Below are 18,708 nucleotides of genomic sequence, written 5' to 3'. Positions count from 1 at the left end.
TCATCAGCGGCAAGTTGTTGATGCAGACTGATTTAGCAGACCTGCTCTTAATAGCCTTGCATAGCTTGTGATGCAGCTTTTGGGGTGAAATTGTAGTCTTTTATGCAGAAGTCTTGCTCTGCTGGAGGTAAACTCCTAGGCTGTGGGTCTGTCCTGGTCTATCACACCACGGGTTCTTCTCATTGGAAACCTGTGTGCATGGAGCTGTGTTTGTGTGTGTCCTATCAGATAACTGTGTTGGAAGGGGACAGTCCTGCTAATGGAAATACGGGTTTCTGTGTTTTAAGGCAGCTGCTAGAAAAGGTTATGGTTTTGCTTGTGTGTTTTCAAAGGGCAGGAGGAAGAGTCTGGAGTGGGGAGGTCCTGCTGGGTGGCTCAGGAGTGCTCTGCCTACATAAAGCTGTCTCAGCAGCATCACCGTTCCCCACTTGAAATGCTAAATTATTCTTCTCCTCTGTTTTGCGATTGTTTTATGTGCTCTTCTCAGCAAAATCAATCAAGAATTGATAATTTATAAGCTCTTGTTTGCCTTTTTCACTCTTCAAGGGGGAAAAAAAGAGAAGGATTAAAGCAGAAAGCAGTGCCACAAGTAAAGGAGCATGGGGGATGCAGAGCTGAGCACCACCCCCCTTGTCTGTGGGGTCGGGGGATGCTCATTGCTCATGCTGGTGAGCAGAGAGCAATCTCTGCTGTGACTCCTTAAGGTTCTGCCCTTGCTGCCCAGTCGAGGAGTGACGGCATGAGCCGCGAGCATGCCTGTAGGCAAAAACAGGGGCTCAAACTTGAGAGGTACCAGGCACGGTCACCCCCAGCAAAGTTATCTGAGTGTGAGCGAGAGCAGAGCATTGCCAAGTTTGCGTATTTCTGCGTGTACAGAGTGCCGTGGAAAGAGGGAGATTCGACCAGGCAGGTAGAAGGAGAAAGCTGGGTCAGCTGCCATCCCGGCTTACAGTGAAAAAGAAATACCCTGTGGCAGCATATTCCGCGCTTCGGAGCTTGAACCCTGCCTGCCTGCTGTCACGCGCACCCCCACGAACGCAGGGATGCGTCCTCCTGCCTCCCTGTCCACCTTCCCCCAGCCACTGCTGCCCTGTGGGCATATGTCCCGTCTCCATCCCACCCCACCACCTCCCCTCAGTCCTCCCCGAATTGCAGTGAGGGCATGGGAGGAAGGAGCCATGTCCCCTGGGAGCCACCCTACTTTGGGAAATTTGGGGAAAAATGAAGCACTATTGTCTTAAAATAGAGGCAAATGTTATAGCTGTATAGAAAGACAAGTAGAATAAGGAGACATTCCTTAGATAAATAAGTGGATAAATAGTTAGATACTTGTCGTGGTTTATATGGACCCAGGTGGTTTCCGCCACCCCAGGTGGTTTCCCCGTGGTTTATATGGAACCAGGACAATACTGTAAATAATTATGTAGACAGATGGGTGCACAACCAGTCCATAGACATGGGTGATATCAGGATGCTCTTGTAGAAATTGGAGAGATGCACGCTAGTTATATTGTCCTGATCCTGCTCCCAACTGTTTGTCCCCTTCACTGATGTTCCTGCCAGAGCAGTCATTTGCGTGGGGAGCTCCTGCTTTTTCTTGGGAAGGCTTGATTTCCCATCTCCAATTCTGTAGCTTTCCAAGCATTGCATCTCCAATTTGGAGAGCAGCCTTGGAAGAGAGATCTTAATAAAGCCAGGAAAATGCATTTATGAAAACAGACCAACTTGGACCTGCCTCCAGTTCTGCTCCTGTGCGTTCCTGATCCAGCAGGATGAGGGGAGCTGAGCTGTGGGTGGCTGCCTGCACCCCTCCAGTGCTTGGGTACCTGCTGGAAGCTGTGGCATCTGTTGTGCTGCCTCCTCTGCCTAGAGGGGTTTCATCCTTTAGCAGATGGTCTAGAAATGCAAAACAAAGTCTCAGAGTGGACTGTTGACATCCTTCCTTTGTAGGCTGTTCAGAGTTTGATTCAAGTCGTCTATATTTGTCCTGTGTGTTTCAAACCATGCTTCGGAGAATTTGGCTGGGAAGGTCTGGAGAACTGGCTGCCTCCCAAAGCTTTCCTGTTACAGAGATATTCCTGCCTCAGTTTTCAGCTCTTATGCTTCTACTCATGACCTGCAACAGAAGCACAGTAGTTGCTTGAACAAAGGGATGTGAGATTTTTGTGGTTTCCTTGAAAGACTTGGGCTTTCAGCTTGGCTCTAGAAATGGCAAAAGTTGGCGCGGGCAGTGTTTTTTCAGAGCAGTTCTGTCTTCTCCTTTCTAGCAGGTAACTTTTTTCTTTATCTGCCCTGGCTTCCTGGTATAACCAACATTGGTCTATCCCACTGGACTCAATCTCTTGGAAAATAGATGTTACTAGATCGGGTCAATAGCTGATGTGGTTTAAAGTGTAGCCCATAGTGGGTCAAGTGATTCTGAAAGCTTCTCTTAACCTTTTTAATATTTTTCTGGTTGCAATTTAGCCAAGGATGTAGCTCAGGAAATGACTTTACTATGTACCAGTCTCTTCCTGTGCAAGAAACTTTTCATTCTCACCCACCGATACAAACTTTAAAGGAAAGCCAGCAAGATTTCATTACCGCTTTACCAACCACCTGCTTGTTAGCAGAGAAGGGCCAAGACTTGTCCGTGCTACTGAGAACAGACTCTACTCCCACCTTCAAAGTTGTGACCGGTTGTGAGTAAAGGGTGAAAAATACCCCAGATCTCCCCCTTTCCAAGCCTTCCTATGACAGGCTACTGGCAAAGACATCTTGGTTCGTAGCGCTACCAAAGACTGTACTGAAAGCTCTGTTAAACATAGAAGAGCTGCGCAATGCCCTCGCGTGCTGGACGTTCAGTCTGTTCCTTGCTGCCTGCCGAACAAGGAACACGGTAAAACTGTTTGTTCTTGCTTCTGTTAGGTGGAAGGTGCTCGTTGTCTTCCTGTGTTGTCCTTGTGAGAAGTACGTTTGGGCCAGACAGCATGCATGTATCCCCTGGTGAAGATTCATCTTGGCCACAGAAGAAAATTCTGGGCTAATTTATTGGGGAATTATCAGAAGATGGGTTTTATATATAGTGCCCTCGGATGGTTGCTGGCCAGCAGAAGTCCCTCTGGATCCATGTATTGGTTTATGCCTGTTCTTTGGTGATTCTCATTAGAAAATACGCTTTAGAAGAACTTGGTGTTTCCAGCAATATGTCTTGAGGGTCTTCTGGTCCCATCTTGCCATGACTTGCCTCTCCCTGCCTCCCATCCTTCTCTCACCTCTCATTGTGCCACAGCTGCAAACAAAGCAAGCAGCTGCCCGCACCGTGCCGCTAATGGGGCTGCAGATTGATAGCTCCTGGTTGCGCAAACACTTGTCAGGGACTTGACAGGCCGCTCAAGGTTGCCTGATGTTGCAGGGTGGAGGTGGAGGGAGGGAGCCGGCGAACTGCGTGCTTACGGTTTACGACCCTCCTGGTGGGACTGGTAGGCAGCCTGGCATAGCAACCGCTCAGGGCATTTACTGAGAGATTTATGAGTTTGTAATTTTCAGAAGCCCTGAAGCAAAAGTGTCTTTAATTAAATTTTGATTCTCTCTCCTCTTCCCCCCGACTTCGCCTGCCTTCTGCCTCCCCACTCTCATCCCTGCCTGTGGTTTGTTTACTGAGACCCGGCAAAGCTTTCGGAGAACAGGTAGGAGTCTTTGAGCGTAGCCAGGAGGAGCAGAGGATTGCAAAGCAAACAAGCAGATGGCAGATATGATAAAGCAGCCCCCAGTTGGCTCTGCCAAGCTCAGAGAGGGCTCTGAGATGCAGTTCAAGGGTCCCACAGTAAGAGCTTCCTGCATCCCTCTGCTCCGGACATGTATTTGGCGAGGTATCCAAGAGACTGATGGCCAAGCCGTGTTCCTGTGCTCTCATTTGCCTGGTGCTTGGTTCCTGGCATTGCTTACGGTTACCTGGAGAGTTGGAGGTGTTGGGGACGAGACTGCCTTATGTTGCTTTGCGTTGCCCTGCTATGGGTGACGTGCACGTGCAGCCGTCCATCTCTGAGTGGCGGTCCCCTCTAGAGGGGGAGCACAAAACCAAAGGAAATCAGGCAGCCCCCATATATTATTATTTTGTTTCTCTTTAAAAGGAAGAGAATTTCCCATCCTAGAATTTCCCATCCTAGAAGAATAGGATGGGAAATTGGCCTGGCTTTTGTGGTATGTTGTCAAGGGAGTAGGGGCAGATCCCCCAGGAGATGCTGCCTTGGCATTGCCTAGGACTTCCCCCATCGGCAGTCTTATTTTGTGATCCCTCCCCAGCCAATGACTCAGTGGCAGTGTCCCTACCAAGCCAAGCGATGTCAACCCTGTGAATAGGTTTCTATCAACCCACTCAGCCCTAAAGAGCTGCAGTTAAAAGGCTCTGGAGACACAATTGTGTGTGTATAGCAGCAGTGATGATTTCCTTGAGAGGTAGGATGAAAAGTGGCTCCGTTCCACTACTTCTGCAGAGACTTGATAGCTGCTTCTAGAAAGGGGCTTGGTCATGGTCCAGGTGCCTCCGCCACCACAGCAATTCCTGCCTCGTGGTGCTTTTTGGTCGCACGTTTGTGCTGCCTGCACGCTGGAGCCATGGTCCCGTAGGGTGCTGCCAACCTGATGGGTGCCTCTGGGCAGGTGAATTTGGCAGGGTCTGCTGCAGGATGCTCTGGCAGCCTGAAGTGGGCTTTGTGCAAGGGGGACTTGGCCTGATGCTCAGCAGACACATGCCTCTCCCAACTAGAAAACCACTAGCGTTGTGCAAGCTCTCTTTTTCTTTTTTCTTTTTTTCCTTCTTTCTTTTCCCCTCGTCACCACGCTGTGGGTGAGGATGCTGTTTATCCCCCTCACTCCTTCCTGCTCCCTCGACGGTGCAGATGGAGAAATCACTCGACCTCCGCGCGTCTTCAGGTCTGGCTTCCCAGCGTGGATGTGTTGTCATGTCTCTTGTCGTGAGCTACAAAGCCGTCAAGCAAGGGATGTGTTTTGGGGGCATGGGGTGCCGAGCAGGGAGACAGCACTTAGTCATGGAGGTAAATGCCAAATGCTCCATTTTTCTCTGCCCTCGTGGCTTGCAGGCTAACGCGAGGCAGCTTCCCTCCCACCTGCCTTCAGGATGTCGATGAAGTAGCTTGGGGGTAGGATGTGGAATATGTGTAGGGAGACAGGGATTTGGCTGGTGATGGCTCTTACACTCTCATGATATAAATGCTGGCAACCGAGGCTGGAAGAATCAGCAGAATCAAAAAGAGATTCTGAAGATCCTGCCTTAATGTCCCTTCATGTTGTCAGGCCCTGCTTGTGCCAGCCATGCCCAGGGTGGCTGTTGTGATACCCAGTCTCTTGTGTCCTTTCAAGAGTCCTTTTTAGTAGGGTTTTCCCCTTCTTCATGCCTTTCTCCTGGCTATAGTAAGACGTGTGTTTTGATTCTGCTGCCTCCAGGGCTGGGACCACGTTCAGGTACTTCTGGTCTCACGTGGTGCTTCACATGATTTCTCCCTATTCCCCAACCACCCACTGCAGCGTGTCCATCTGGTTCACTCCCACCCTTCACTTCTTTTCTGAAGCCGGTCTGTTTCACTGGTGTCTTCCAGCCAGAGGCCAGTGTTCCAGTTAGCTCCTGACGTTGTAAAGGATAGAGGTGGATCTGGGGGTGATTTCTCTTCGAGGGAGCTGGGAGATGAAATGTGCCCTGCCCCAACATTCACGCTTGTGTTGGGCACCCGCTGCCTGTTTCTCAGCTGGAATCGGTAGATGCTGCATTTCTGCAGACCAGCCTGCTTGCTTTAATTGATGATTTACACTCTTGCCGCTTAAAAATTCTCATCTTGAAAAAGCATTGGTGTCGGGCTGACAGGGTGGCAAGAGGCCGAGTGTTTCTAGCTGGGCGCTGGAGGACTCGCAGAGCGGGAAGGTGCTGGGTGGCGCGAGGCAAGCTCCTTGCAAGGGCTGTGGCAGAGCCCCCACCCTGGGACTGCCAACACAGCGATGCGGTGGCAAGGCGATGCATTTGCTAGTGCCCGCATTGAAATGCAAGCCGTGTTCCTCGCTGACCTCCGATGGGAACCGCGTCCATGCCCGTAGCTCACCGGTGAGGAGGGGAACGTGCCGCGCTGTTTAGAAAAGGAAATTTCCCCAGGCCTTGGAGGAATTAATCATTTTATATGCTGGACTCTTGCCTTCTGACTGATCTATCTGAATTACAGATTAACTGGCAGCGTGGGGACAGAGGAAGCCATTTCAATGAATAGCTCTCTAATTTATTAAAAGGGTTGTTTGAGCTGGTGGATCGGCAATGCAGCGAGTTCTCCGAGTGGGGAGTTGTTTTCTGTCCCCCTCAGCATCTCCCAACCTTTTTTCCCATGCTTGTTTTGTCTCCCTGTTCACAGGACCCCTCTCAAACTTGATGAGGGTTCCAGCAAGGCGAGCGGAACCCCCAAACCAGCGATATTCATCGCAAATGAGCTGTCAGCTCCCAGAAAGTTGTAATTTTGGAGCCTTTCTCTAGAGCCCACTTCTGTGGCTTTCAAACAAAACCACCTCCTTTATGACCAAGGACTATAAATTTTGGAGTAAGGCATGATGCTAGTGTATTGATGCTGCAATTGGTATTAGTCGACCCAAAAAGCATCAGTCCCTTTCCAATCAGTTCTGCCTTAAGAATGTCAAGGGCTTCCCCCTACCCTGTAAGTCTACAACAGGCTCTTGAAAACCTGCAAAAACCTCATTTCTTCAATGATTTTCCCTTTAGCAAATGTTGATCTCTGGACTTGCAGCAAAGCTTGGCACCTCCAGTGCCATTATTGACGTGAGCATCATGGGCTGGGGAGTACCAGGGCTGCCCAAACCCTGGCTCTGCTTCCTCTCCCAGTTGCTCAGCATGAAGGAAAAAAGGATTTGTTTGTTTGTTTGTGCATATTTCAGACATGGACTTCATATTCCACAAGAGTCTCATAATACTGTGGGAGCAGGTTCAGGATTTAAACCATTATGCAAGTTAAATACGTTTTGATTCCGTAAGCGCCGCACTATTTATCTTGGGATAGAATAAATCTGAGAGACTGATATCACTGCGGCAGATCACCTCAAGGAAGGCTGTGGAGGGGAAAAGAAAAAAAAAAAAAAAAAAAGAGTTGACTTTCTGAGAGGCAGAAGTTTTAAATTTTCATTGCCCTCATGCATGAACTAAGCCAAACTATGGTTGAAAGGATTATTTTAGCATTTGTTGACCATGTAAGGATTTATCCGTTGGCCTGAAAATAAACATCATGGGTCTGATTTTAAGTTTGAGTCTGCAAATTCACACCCTGAGCGAAGGCAATCGCTCGCTTGCTGGCAGGGACTGGGCATGTGGGCTGTCTCCTGGAAGTGAACCCAGTCCACTGGCATCCGCAGCCTCAATGGCTGCTTGGTGTTTTCATAAAAATCCCATTTAAAAACATAAAGGTCAAAAGTTGACCGAAAAAGCAACAGCTTAAAACTATTTTTGTTTGAAAAATTACAAGCGCTGTTAATTACCGCATGAGAACCAGATGGTGGTACTGACCAGTTTAGTTTCGTGGTCCAAGAAGGATTTTGGAAAAAAAAATCCAAGAAAAAAAAGCATAGCGCAAAGACAAACCATGTGTTGTGCCAGGTACTTTATATTTTGAGTGCTCTTTCCATTTGAAACCTCTGATCAAGGCAAAGCGGGGCATTTATTTCTTTTTTTTAACGTGTGATTTTTTTTTTTTTTCATCTTGACAGAATATTAAACCAAAATAAGGAGGCTTGAAAATTAATGTCCTGTAATGACAGCAAAATCCCTCGGTGTCTCGGGAGTCTCATAAATTGGATATTTGGAGAGGGGACGCACAGCTCCTGGGGCTCTGGTTATTGCTGGAGAAAATAAACCTTCTCGGCGCAGGGGCGGCCGGGCTCTGGGGAGAAGGCGCTGGTGTCAGCATGAAGTGATGTGGCTGGAAGATAGCCTCATCAGGCTAATTGATCTGGAGCCTTTGCCTTTCCTGCCAGAGCTGCCTGTCTCCTTACCCATAATCCCCACCCCTTTGATGGCCCGTCAGGAATACGGGACTTGGCCCAGTTTTACGTCCATCCAATAACATTATGAAATTGATAGTGACACTTCCATTGGCACTAATTTCAGTAAGAGATTGGAGCCAGAGGACAAGCGGTTTGTTTTCATGGTGGCTAAGCTTTCCAAGTAGATCGAGATGACCCCAGACTGATCTTGCAGCGGCCAAGGCGTGGGAAGTGGAGTGGTGGGAAGGGGACAGAGGCGGCTGGTGGACCCGAGCAAGGAGCTAATGAGAAACATGCCCAACGCTTGCCCTCGGCATGTGATGGTCCTGGCTGGTGGGAAGCATGTGTTGCTGCCCTGGCTTGTGCTGCAGAGCTGCTGCTGGCAGGGCTTTCTCTCCATGAATGGTGTTTATTAAGCAGCGTTGGGCACCAGTCTCGGCAAAGGTCAGGAAAACCCTTGGGCAGGAAGGTAGTAGTGGTTCCAGCTGTCGCCTCTGAGACCTTCAGTGGTTCTTGGTGTTTTGGGTATTTCCTGGCACAGGCACAGACTCCTGCATCATTGTGCTCTTGGCTCAGGTCAGCAATCCAGCAGTGGGCTGGACATGCTGGTGGTGGAGCTGTCAATAGAGCCTCTCACTTGAGACATCACTGGTGGCCCCCTTGTGTTAAGGGAGCGCCACGCTGAGCGGGGTAGGTACCACTTCCCAAAGCTTTCACCCAATGCTGGCCACAGTGTTGAACCTGATGAAGTTGCCACAGCCTTAACGTGCATGTTCTTTGCTGGCTAAACTGCAGGATAAGACTGAGGCATAACTTAAACCATCCCTGCTTTCCTCTCTGTGCTGCAGCTGTTCAGCCAAGGTCTGGTTTGAGGTGGGGGGAGAGCATCGCCTCGGTGCTGAGCTGGATTTGCAGAAGATGGCCCCTTGACACCTCGCCAGCAGCCCTTTCTCCAGTCTCATGCTGTGTTCGCACGTTCACCCTAGCAAGGGGTCGGGGAAAATGTTTATCAGTTTGTCACAGTCTCACTCTGCAGTGGCTGGGGGCCAGGAGAGAGGATGAAAGCCTTGGGCTGATGATAAATTGGAAATGCAGAAAGGAAATGTGTCTGCTCAGCGCTGAGCATGCAGCCCTGCACCGGGTGTTTGCGTGGGGTCACCCGGCCCCTGGGTGCTGGATGCTCATGAGGAAGTAAAATGCCATCAGGGCATCGGGGGACAAATGTTTTAGCAGGGTCTGTTGTGATAGAACAAGGGGTAATGGTTTTAGACTAAAAGAGGGAAGATTTAGACTAGGTATAAGGAAGAATTTTTTTATGCTGAGGGTGGTGAAACACTGGCCCAGGTTGCCCAGGGCAGTGGTAGATGCCTCATCACTGGAAACATTCAAGGTCAGGTCGGACGGGGCTCTGAGCAACCTGGGCTGGTGGAAGATGTCCCTGGTCATTGCGGGGAGGATTGGACTAAGTGACCTTTAAAGGTCCCTTCCAACCCAAACTGTTCTATGATTCAAGGGCCATACGCGAGCCCCTGTGAATGCAGCCATGGGACCCTGAGGGTGTGGGGAAAGCAGATGCTGCTGCTGCCTCGCCTATGTCCCTGTGTCAGGGAGACTGTTCCCCTGGGTGTGCTCAGCAGCAGATCTGAGCGCACCTTGGATGCCCATCAACGCTGAGCAAGCCACCATCCTCTCGGGAAGAGGTGTGAGTGACCAAGCATCTCCCTTTTAGCAAGCGCCAACCTGACCCAGGGCTCAGCAGGTGCACGTTAGCGCTGCTCTTGTGTGGATGAGGCACGTTGCTTTGGGAAACATCTCCACATCTCCCATACGGAGCAGGGGAAGAGCTGTGGATTTGATCTGGATATCTCAAAGCTTTCCACTGGAGTGGCCGGGAGTGATGAAGTGCCTGTACTTGAGAGGGTTGGGGGATGCCAAGGTGCCGGGGCCTCCTGTAGACAAGCTGTAGGAAATGCCGCAGTATATAAAGCGTGTCTTGCGAACAGAAGAGATTAGAAAGCTGATATGATGTTATTCCGATTGATTTTGCTGTTGTATTTATATCTGGAGGTAAAGAGCAGACATACTGGGAATCAATTGGCCCCGTGCTCTTCCCCACTCCCTCTGCAGCACCGTTTGAATGAAACGCTTATATCATTTTTATGGTGTGTCTGTGATAGGGATGAGTGAGCCAAGAGATTAATAGGTGCTGCTGCGGCCTTTACCCAGCTGCTGCCCGGCTCTTGCCTCGTAAAGCCTGCGCCGCTCTGGGGTTCAAGGTGCCCCCGAGGTGACAGCTTGGTGACTTTGTTTGGAAAAAAAACAAGAGGCAAATCTCTAGTCAAGAGGAAGAACAGACTAAAAAAAGGTAAATGGCAATAAGTGGAGACTTTGGGCCAGGCAGGATGGTGCCCAGCTCTGGAGCTGGGGGCTGGGTGCAGTGGGATGATGGAGACCTGGGGGAAGAAAATGAGGTTTTGGTTTCAAATGGAGCTGATCCCATGAAGAGGGATGCAAATGACAGTCTTGTGCATGGGAGATAAGGCAACAGGGACCTTGTTTTGATGTCTCATTGCACATCTGGTACCCAACAGCCACCCAAACGTCCCACCAGCCCTTTCTGAGCCTTGACCCTGGGGCTGGGGCAGGAGGGGCTGCAGTGTGGCCATGGAGGGCGTTTGGCTGTGCACAGTCCCCGGACAGCGAGTCCTTCTGCCTCATCCAGGTGCGTGTTTCTCTGCTCTGGAAGCTGCTGGTGCTGGCTCTGCTGTGCCAAGATGCCATCTCAGGGGGAGTTTCTCTGCAAGGATGGATGTGTTGGACCCCAGCTGGTTCCTCACATCCCGCAGGGAGCATGCACACCCAGCGGTGGGAAAAATTGGCTCGTGACCAGCAGATAGGGAAGGCAGTGTCAGGGGGGAATGCTGGAACATCAGTGAGGATGGTCTGAATTCCAGCACTGGCATCGCCAGGCGAAATACTGTCTTCCTCCCCACAGCAACAATTGAATAAAACACACTTTTCTTCCTCTCCTGTTGTCTGCATTACTAGCTAGATGGTTCACCTGACCTCAGCAGTGAAAAACCTTTTCCTGTTGGCAATTAAAGTGGCTTCCCACTAACCATCCCCTATTATGTGTGAAAAAGTGTTGGCTTGTTGCTACTTGAAGATCGGGATCTAAACTATTCTCCCGGTTACCCCCGTGCCCTGTTTGCAGCCCCTTTTGTGCTTATGCGCTTCCTGAGCTGAAGAGGTTTGGTACCGCTGGGCCAGGAGCTTTAAGCCTAGATATAAAAAAAATCCTGCTTTGCCTTCCTGGGGCCGCTGGCTGGCTTTGCTGTCACGCATGGCCCTGGTTTGTCGGCTCCCTCTCTTTTCAATTATCAGATTGTCTCGTCGTTTTTACTGTAAGCATTTTCTGTTGCTTGTTCTGCGGGCTTTACGCATTTGCGCCGTCATACGCATTGACTTTATATTTTATATGATTTGACCTTAATGTTTCCGTTCCTGAGTGTGAGCGCTTATAGGATTTGTGTCAAAGCTCAATAAATAAACCTGAGAAAGGTATGCGGGGGGGACGGATATGGGAGGATTGGGAGAGGTTTGGGGATCCTCTACCCCTGGATGAGGCTTGGAGGGATGCTTCATACTGTGACTACCTGAGTGGCTGGAGGCCGGCCATGGGCAAGGAGGGGAATGTGCAGGGCTGCTGTGTCCTCCTTTGCAGCAAGAGCCGCCTTGTCCTCCTGCAAACGCCTGAAAAAAGCAGAGAGAGAAGGAAATGTCAATATGTTGTAAACGGCAGCATTTTGGCAGGCTGTTTTTGTCAAGGAAGATCCTGAAGTGCTGTGGGGATTGCTTGTGCAGGGATCACCCCTTGACAACATATCTGACAGCCCTTTTTTTTTTTTTTTTTTTTGGTATGATAACACATCTGTAAAAGAGGGTGGAAGGCGGCAGCAGGGTGGGGGCAGAGCCACGGGTCCAACCCAAGCGGTTGGTGGGTGCAGGGCACCCAGGCCTGCCCCTCATTCCCTTTCACCCTGAAGTGCCAGTGGGATTTTCAACTCCTTGAGATGGTCAGGGCCCCAAATGTATCCTCTCATTCAGGAGCAGGGAAAATGGATTGCTGCTTGTCCGTTTTCTCCTGCCTTTGCTGCTGGAAGGGCTGGAAGCTGAGGATTTGGAGTAGACACCTTCAAGAGCTCAAATTTACGTTCTCGGAGTCTTCATCTGCCTGCAAAGCTCAAGGATGTGAGCTTTTGTATGTGCTGTTTCCCAAAAAAGCTGATGGGAGAGTCTGTGCCCCGTGGGCCGTGGCAGAGGAGGGGTTGGCACCTTTGTAGACTCCGCAGCTGGTCATGGGGTGGTTCCAGCCAGAGCTGTGCTGTACGGGCCAGCCTCTCCAGCCATGCCCTCCAGCTCCTGTGGCATGTGGCAGGGGTTGTGCAAGGACGCGAGGACATCCCAGGGTGAATTGGGGGCAGGGGGACACAAAGGAGCTGTGCAGGTGTGGGAAAAGCTTCTTGGACCTGCTTGAGGTGGTGGCAAGAAAGCAAGCGCAGAGGGAGCTAGAATTAGAGGGATCTCTGGTTAAAGCCCAGTGTTTTGTACAAGTTTAGGGATCTGCTGTGGCTTAGGGGAAGAGGCACCACATGATGGACCATCCCACGATGGATGGTTGGGATCGGTGACCCTGGGAATGAGAAGCGGCTGCTTCCCATCGCAGGAGGGCAGGGGACGGGCTGGAGCCCACGACAGTCTGGCTCCAAGCAGGTTCCACACAGGCACCAAGGGCTGACTTGGCCCCGTGCCCACATCTGCCAATAAAAATTAAGAAATTGATTTCCTTTTGTTTGCCTGACAGGACGAGGCTCTCTTTATGAGACAGTAAATGCAATCTTGCTCTGAGCACAGCTAGATTTTTAATTGTATTTGTTGTGCTTTCACTTATTGTTTTATGAGTTTCAGTTCCTTTCTGTGCTGGTGCAGAGATCAGCCCTGGGGGATGGTTGGATTTCATCTCCAACAAAAGGTTGGAATTTTTTAAATTTTTTTTTTATTATTTTTTTTTTTCCTGATGAGCTGAAGTTTGGGGTTAGTTTTTTATCTGCGTTAAAATAAACGTGTATCTCCATATGTACAGCTCTGAGTTGTAAAGATAGGCTGAGAGATCCTGTCTTGGAACTATCTACTTGCCAGCTGGTGATATGGCCCTTTGAAGAACAGCATTTACGATTAAGATCAGGGAAATATGGAAGTGCCAACAGAGTTTTGAAGTCAGAGGAGTGGGGGATTTTATATGTAATATATATTGGAGTTTAATGAGGTCTGCTTCAGTGCTTGCTATACAATGCACGGTGACCCACTTTACTGGGAGAGCGCTTTTTTTTTCTAGTTATGGGTCATATACAGTTCCTAATTAAGTAGGTTAATTATATGTCTCCTTTATATTACACAGGCAAATGTAGATGGCACAATTAGCTCTTGCAGTGATCGTTTTTGATCAAAAATGATGTTCTGAGCGATGGCTCCCTGAGGCATGGGTGGTGAGAGAGGGATTGCCCTGTAGCCCCGAGCATTTGCCTCTTCACTCTTGCTGCTTCAGCAAACTTCGCTTCTGTCCTGAGCGTGTGGCCCGGATTGTGGATGGAGTTGTCCTCTCTGAAACCACGTGGAGAAATCACGGTCCCCACGGCCCCGTGCCAGTCCAGTGCTGCACCCGTGGTGCCTCGGAGGCTGCCCAAACCTGGGCTGCGGCGCCAGCGACGAGGTCCCAGCTTGGAGTTTCTTTGGAAGCATCAATAAGGGAAAAGCACTCCCCGCTGAGGGCCTTTTGGGTGCAGGTGAAAATTGCTGCAGCCTGGGAGGGTTCTGAGCAGTGCCAGGCCCTGTAGTTAAAAAGTCCTTGAAAGAAGTTTCTTTAACCTTTCCCTTCCCAGCCCGGCAGCGGCTGAGCCCCTGCAGCATCCCTGGGTTATCTGTTCCAGTGCTCAGCCATCCGTACTGCTAGGCATTAGGGAAAACATTCAAACCCTAATCTCCCTCCGTGCAATTTAAACCTATTATTTCTTGTTTTATCCCCAGTGGACACGGAGAACAGCTATTATATTTCTCTTTGCTGCAACCTTTTACATATTTGAAGGCTGTTATCACGTGTCCCTTCGGTCTTCTCCTCTCAACACAAAGCATAATTCTTTCAGTTTTCCCTTGGAGGTCATGTTTTCTACGCCTTCGATCATTTTTGTTGCTTTGGAGAGGTTACTGTGATAGCAAGCTGGAGTTTTTGTTGTACTTCACCTGTCTGCCTTGGAGCATTCATTATGTTATGGATGTGTATGAAGTGACCATTATCTTATCTTTTCCAATCTGTGGTTATTTATAAAGTACCCTATATTCCTGAGCCCGTGTTTTATCAGAAAGTATAGCTCTTAGCCTTGATAAATAATTTACCATTATGATATGATCATGCAAATAGAGGCTCCCTAAGCTATTTATTATTATTTGCTTTATTTTTCTTAAGTAACGAGTTGTCCATATAACACTGTGAATGAACTAGGCGATTCACAGACATGGGCTAAAAGGTATATCCTATTTTACAGAGCTTACAGATAAACAAGGAGATGAAGGAACACACCAAGCAGAACTCCAGTTTAGCCACAGGGAGGAGGGCTGAATAGAGAACAATCGGAGATTTTCTGCAAAGCAGAAACTGGGGCGCAATCTGGAAGGGTGTTTCCTCGGTATTTACAGAGATGATAATATTAGGATGGATATGAAGCAAGAAGAGGTGGAACATTGCTGGGATGAATGGAGCATACCTGCCCACGAGAATGGGGGAGAAAAGAGGGTGGAGATGAGACCGGGAGCAAAGGTGTTTCAAAGAGGCGTCTTTCCTGGGAAAGAGGAGTTGGCTGCAGAGGTGTGGGAGGGGTGGGAGAACAGCACTATTCCTTGTGACATTTCCAAAAGAAACGTTTTCAAGCTGCCGCGCTGCTCTTTGGTTAACATCAGATTCATTTGGATCCCAATTTTCTGGTCGTTGTTGTTGACTCTCCCACTGACGCCGCAAAGAGACGGGTTGGCAGTGTCCGTAATTCTGGGCTGGAGCATGGGTTGACCACCTCTTCACCCAGGGGTAGCCCTGGGAAGCCCGAATATCTCCCCAGCCTTTCCCTGCAGCTCTGTGGCTCCATTGCTGCTGCTGGCATAGCTTCCCTGGCAGGAAAACTGCACGGGGTTAGCATGGAGAGCAGCTAAATGCTGTCCTTGCAGACAGCGTGGATGCTGCTGGCTGGGGAGACTGCTGCTTGGATGGAAGGAGAGCCATTGAAAACCTCTCAGAGTATAGATGTAACACATTTGATCCTCAGAACATATGAAGGCTTCTTAAAGTATTAACAAATAGACTCTTTTTATAGTCAATATCCATGGTATGTTTGTCCATGACACAGGCTGAGTTATTCCCAGAAACAGCTACTGAATCACTCTTTAGATTTCAAGTTTCGGAGGAGCTCCAAAGTACTTCATATTGTGTTTTAAGAGCGTAGGATGGTACATCAGGAGCTACCCCAGGCTATCCTTGACTATTATTCTGCATTTTTACAGTACAAAACTGGCTCCTTTTCTGTGTTCTTCTGCCCATTTCTCTGTCAAGTGGAAGGGAAACCTAAATCTTAAAATCTGTAGTCTCTTTCTCTTTTTACTCCATTTTTCCTTTAAACCTTACCTGGAAAATGCACTGCTGAAGCTGGTGAGAATTCTTCCAAATAAAGCCGTTCATCATCATTATACATCAGAAAATCAACCTCTTTACCTATTTAATGGCAAAAAATATAGGCTATTGCCAAGATAGATTAAAAAAAGCTGGAGTCTAGGTAGCTGCTTTATTTCCAAGAGTTACTAATGGCAGTATATATTTTGAGTGTCAGAGCAATCGTCAAACCCATAAAAGTGATCAGTGACAGCTTTATATCAATGATGTTTTTAAAGTTTGTCTCAGGCTCATGCAGTGAGTCCAGCATTTGTCTGAGTCTCAGAGGGGCAACAGAATGACCACGTCCTTAGAGGGAACTGGACCTCAGCTCTGACCAGCCAGAAGAGATGGGAACGTAAGAATGAAAGTGATAGAACCATGTCTGCGTTGTAGGAGTTGACGTTGTCCAGATTTCAACACCCCCGCCACCCACCCCAAAAGTTAATAGCAGAAACTTGGAGAAGTCCTCAACTGTAAATTATTATCTTTAATCCAATTATATCCTGTGGAATATATTGGGATGAACTGGCTGAATGATATGTTATAGCCCATGCCAGCTCAGTGCCTACCGTCATCATAAACGTTTCTGAAAGCTTGAAAGGTAGTGCATGCATCCATCGAGTGTGTTCCTTAGGTGTCTTGAGATCGTGATTTATTTTGGGGTGGTTTTTTTTTTTCCAAGACCTGGAGATACAGTCAGAGGCAATAAACTATCCTTGGATTATTGCAAGGATAGAATATACTTTATGTGGTGTACTATCCCTGTGATGTCAGGACTGCAACTGCCTTGGCAGTTCTTGGGGTTTCCCACTTTTGCAGAAATGGGAATGGGTTGAGATGGTCGTGGAGCATCAGAGTTCAGCTCCGAGGCTTTTGAAGGTTGGTAGATCTTATAAATGTCCGAGCTTGGCAGCATGACCTTGAGCTGGATGACTAAGAGGCTGAGTCTATTCACAGGACCCAGTGTTTGCTGGGGAATGGCAGTGCAACATGGCTACCTCTTACCCCGTAGATCTTGGGCAGGTTTTGGGGCATGAAACAAGGGATAACAGATGTATAAAGACCTCCTAAGAAGTGAGCTGCAGAAAAAAAACCTGTGGTGCGTAAAGAAGGTCAGGCTCTGGATCTGTTTATTGGAAAGAAAATTGCTGTCGGAACATTGAGTAATAGATGCTGGCTGTGCTTCGTTTCACAAGCACCTGACCTCCTTGATCGTGCCACGTCCTTTTAACCTGCTTGTGCCAGAGGGACACTGCTGTGATCTGTGTTCCTTCAAAATGAGGAGGCGCTGTGCAAGCAATGACAGCAAGGGTTACACGCTGTCAGGGCTTTGTGAGCCTCCGAGAACTACGTCCCCAGCAGGGACTGTGCCAGCCTGGCGTCCATCCTGTGGTTGTTTATGAAACCAACCATGTCCCTCCAGTATCAACGCTGTAGGAGATGTCTTCTTTGCTACCTGTCACAAAGGTGTGATTTCTGCTCCCGAAGCAGAGGACAACGAAGACTTCGTATCTTTCACTAGAAAAGCCTTTCACATCCTACTGCGTGATTAGGTATCTTCCTTTGAAGCCGCATCTTGGCTCCTTAGGGAAAGCAATAAGCCCTCCATAGCCTCTCCCACTGCTCCACTGCAAGGGAGATCTTTATGGTCTTTCCTCAAATAATTGACACAAGTCTATGCCAGCTGATAATTTTTTGACTTGTTTTGTAAACTGCACCTTGGAATGCAGAGGTCTCCCCTTCCCACTGCTGCCAGGACGGCCAGCGGCACAGGGTATGGCCAAAGGGACACACGCACCGTGCAAAAACCCAATCCATCTGGTTTGCATGCAAAGACTTTACAACGTGAAAGAACAAAAGTCATTCAAACTGAAATTGCCTGTTTGCTTTTTGCGTTTGGAGAAATACAGCGTGCATAGTCCCAACAGAGGCATCTTGCGGCAAGAGCTGAATTTTGCCTTTGACTCTCAAAGGCTGGAAGTCACGCTGGCCCAGGGAGCAATGTGAAAAAAAAAGCCAGAACCTGCCAGAAGGGATTCACAATAAAGGGAGAGCCTTTTTTTTTCCTTGTGACTAAAACACCTGTCAAGGCTGCTAGGACTCTGCTAATTACACAATAACTTTGTTATATCCCACTTGGAAGAACAAACAATACTTGAAGCTCTGAAAACGAGCAGCCTTTAGACTAGATTAATGCAGGCAGAATGACTACACGGAGCCGGCGTTCGCCCTGCCCTCCCAGAGGCTCTGGAGAGTAAAATGGCTTGAAGACTCTCTTCTTTGTTGCTAGTGCTACATAATAAAGTAATTGTGCAATTAGACGTAGATTACTGATGGGAGAGAGGTATTTTCTATGCAACTTAGGTTAAAGACTGGCCTCCCTGAATAGGTTTGAAGCCTCAGCACAGCATCTCTGCTTGTTTTCGATTGAGCCTCTGGTAGCCCCTAGTAGCACCCAGGCAGGAGAAAAGGAGCATCTCTGATTAAGTGTGGTTTTTCTTCCCATGTGAACATATAAAGGAGGTCCTCAAGGAAGGTTGCAGTGCAATCCCCGCGTTGTGCAGCTCCTCGGGATGCCATGTTTAAGCAGCATGGATTAAAGGGTTTCATCTCATGATGCAGGTGTCTGAGGCATGGGCTGGTAGGTCAGGCCCCGGGAGGGGTGAGAATAGATGGAACTGGGGAATAATGTTTTAAGGCCTGATGTCCCCTAAGGTTTCCAGCCTTGGCAGCTGATGGCAAAGACTCAAGTTAGGAGGTTTAAAAATACAATAAAGCATAAGCCTAGAATCATATAACATAGCTCTGCATGGGAAGCAGGCCTTGGCTCTCAGGTATGGATGTCCTTTCCTTCATAACTTTATTTCCTTGCCTATCTGATGGCACTGTGAGCTTTTTAGGGTCAGGAGGTTAAGGGGCAGATGTTGCTA

General features: G+C 48.7%; 1 protein-coding gene across 6 annotated transcripts in view; it reads left to right on the top strand.

Annotated features, from left to right (window-relative positions):
- The window catches only part of NTRK3 (neurotrophic receptor tyrosine kinase 3), a 219,736-nt gene that overhangs the window by 102,572 nt on the left and 98,456 nt on the right, over positions 1-18,708 (top strand). The window lies entirely within an intron of this gene.

The sequence above is a fragment of the Larus michahellis genome, chromosome 9 (genome assembly GCF_964199755.1).
Source record: "Larus michahellis chromosome 9, bLarMic1.1, whole genome shotgun sequence".
NCBI classification, from domain to species: domain Eukaryota; kingdom Metazoa; phylum Chordata; class Aves; order Charadriiformes; family Laridae; genus Larus; species Larus michahellis.
Note: the sequence above shows the minus strand (reverse complement) of the source record. Positions and strands in the feature narration are given on the sequence as shown.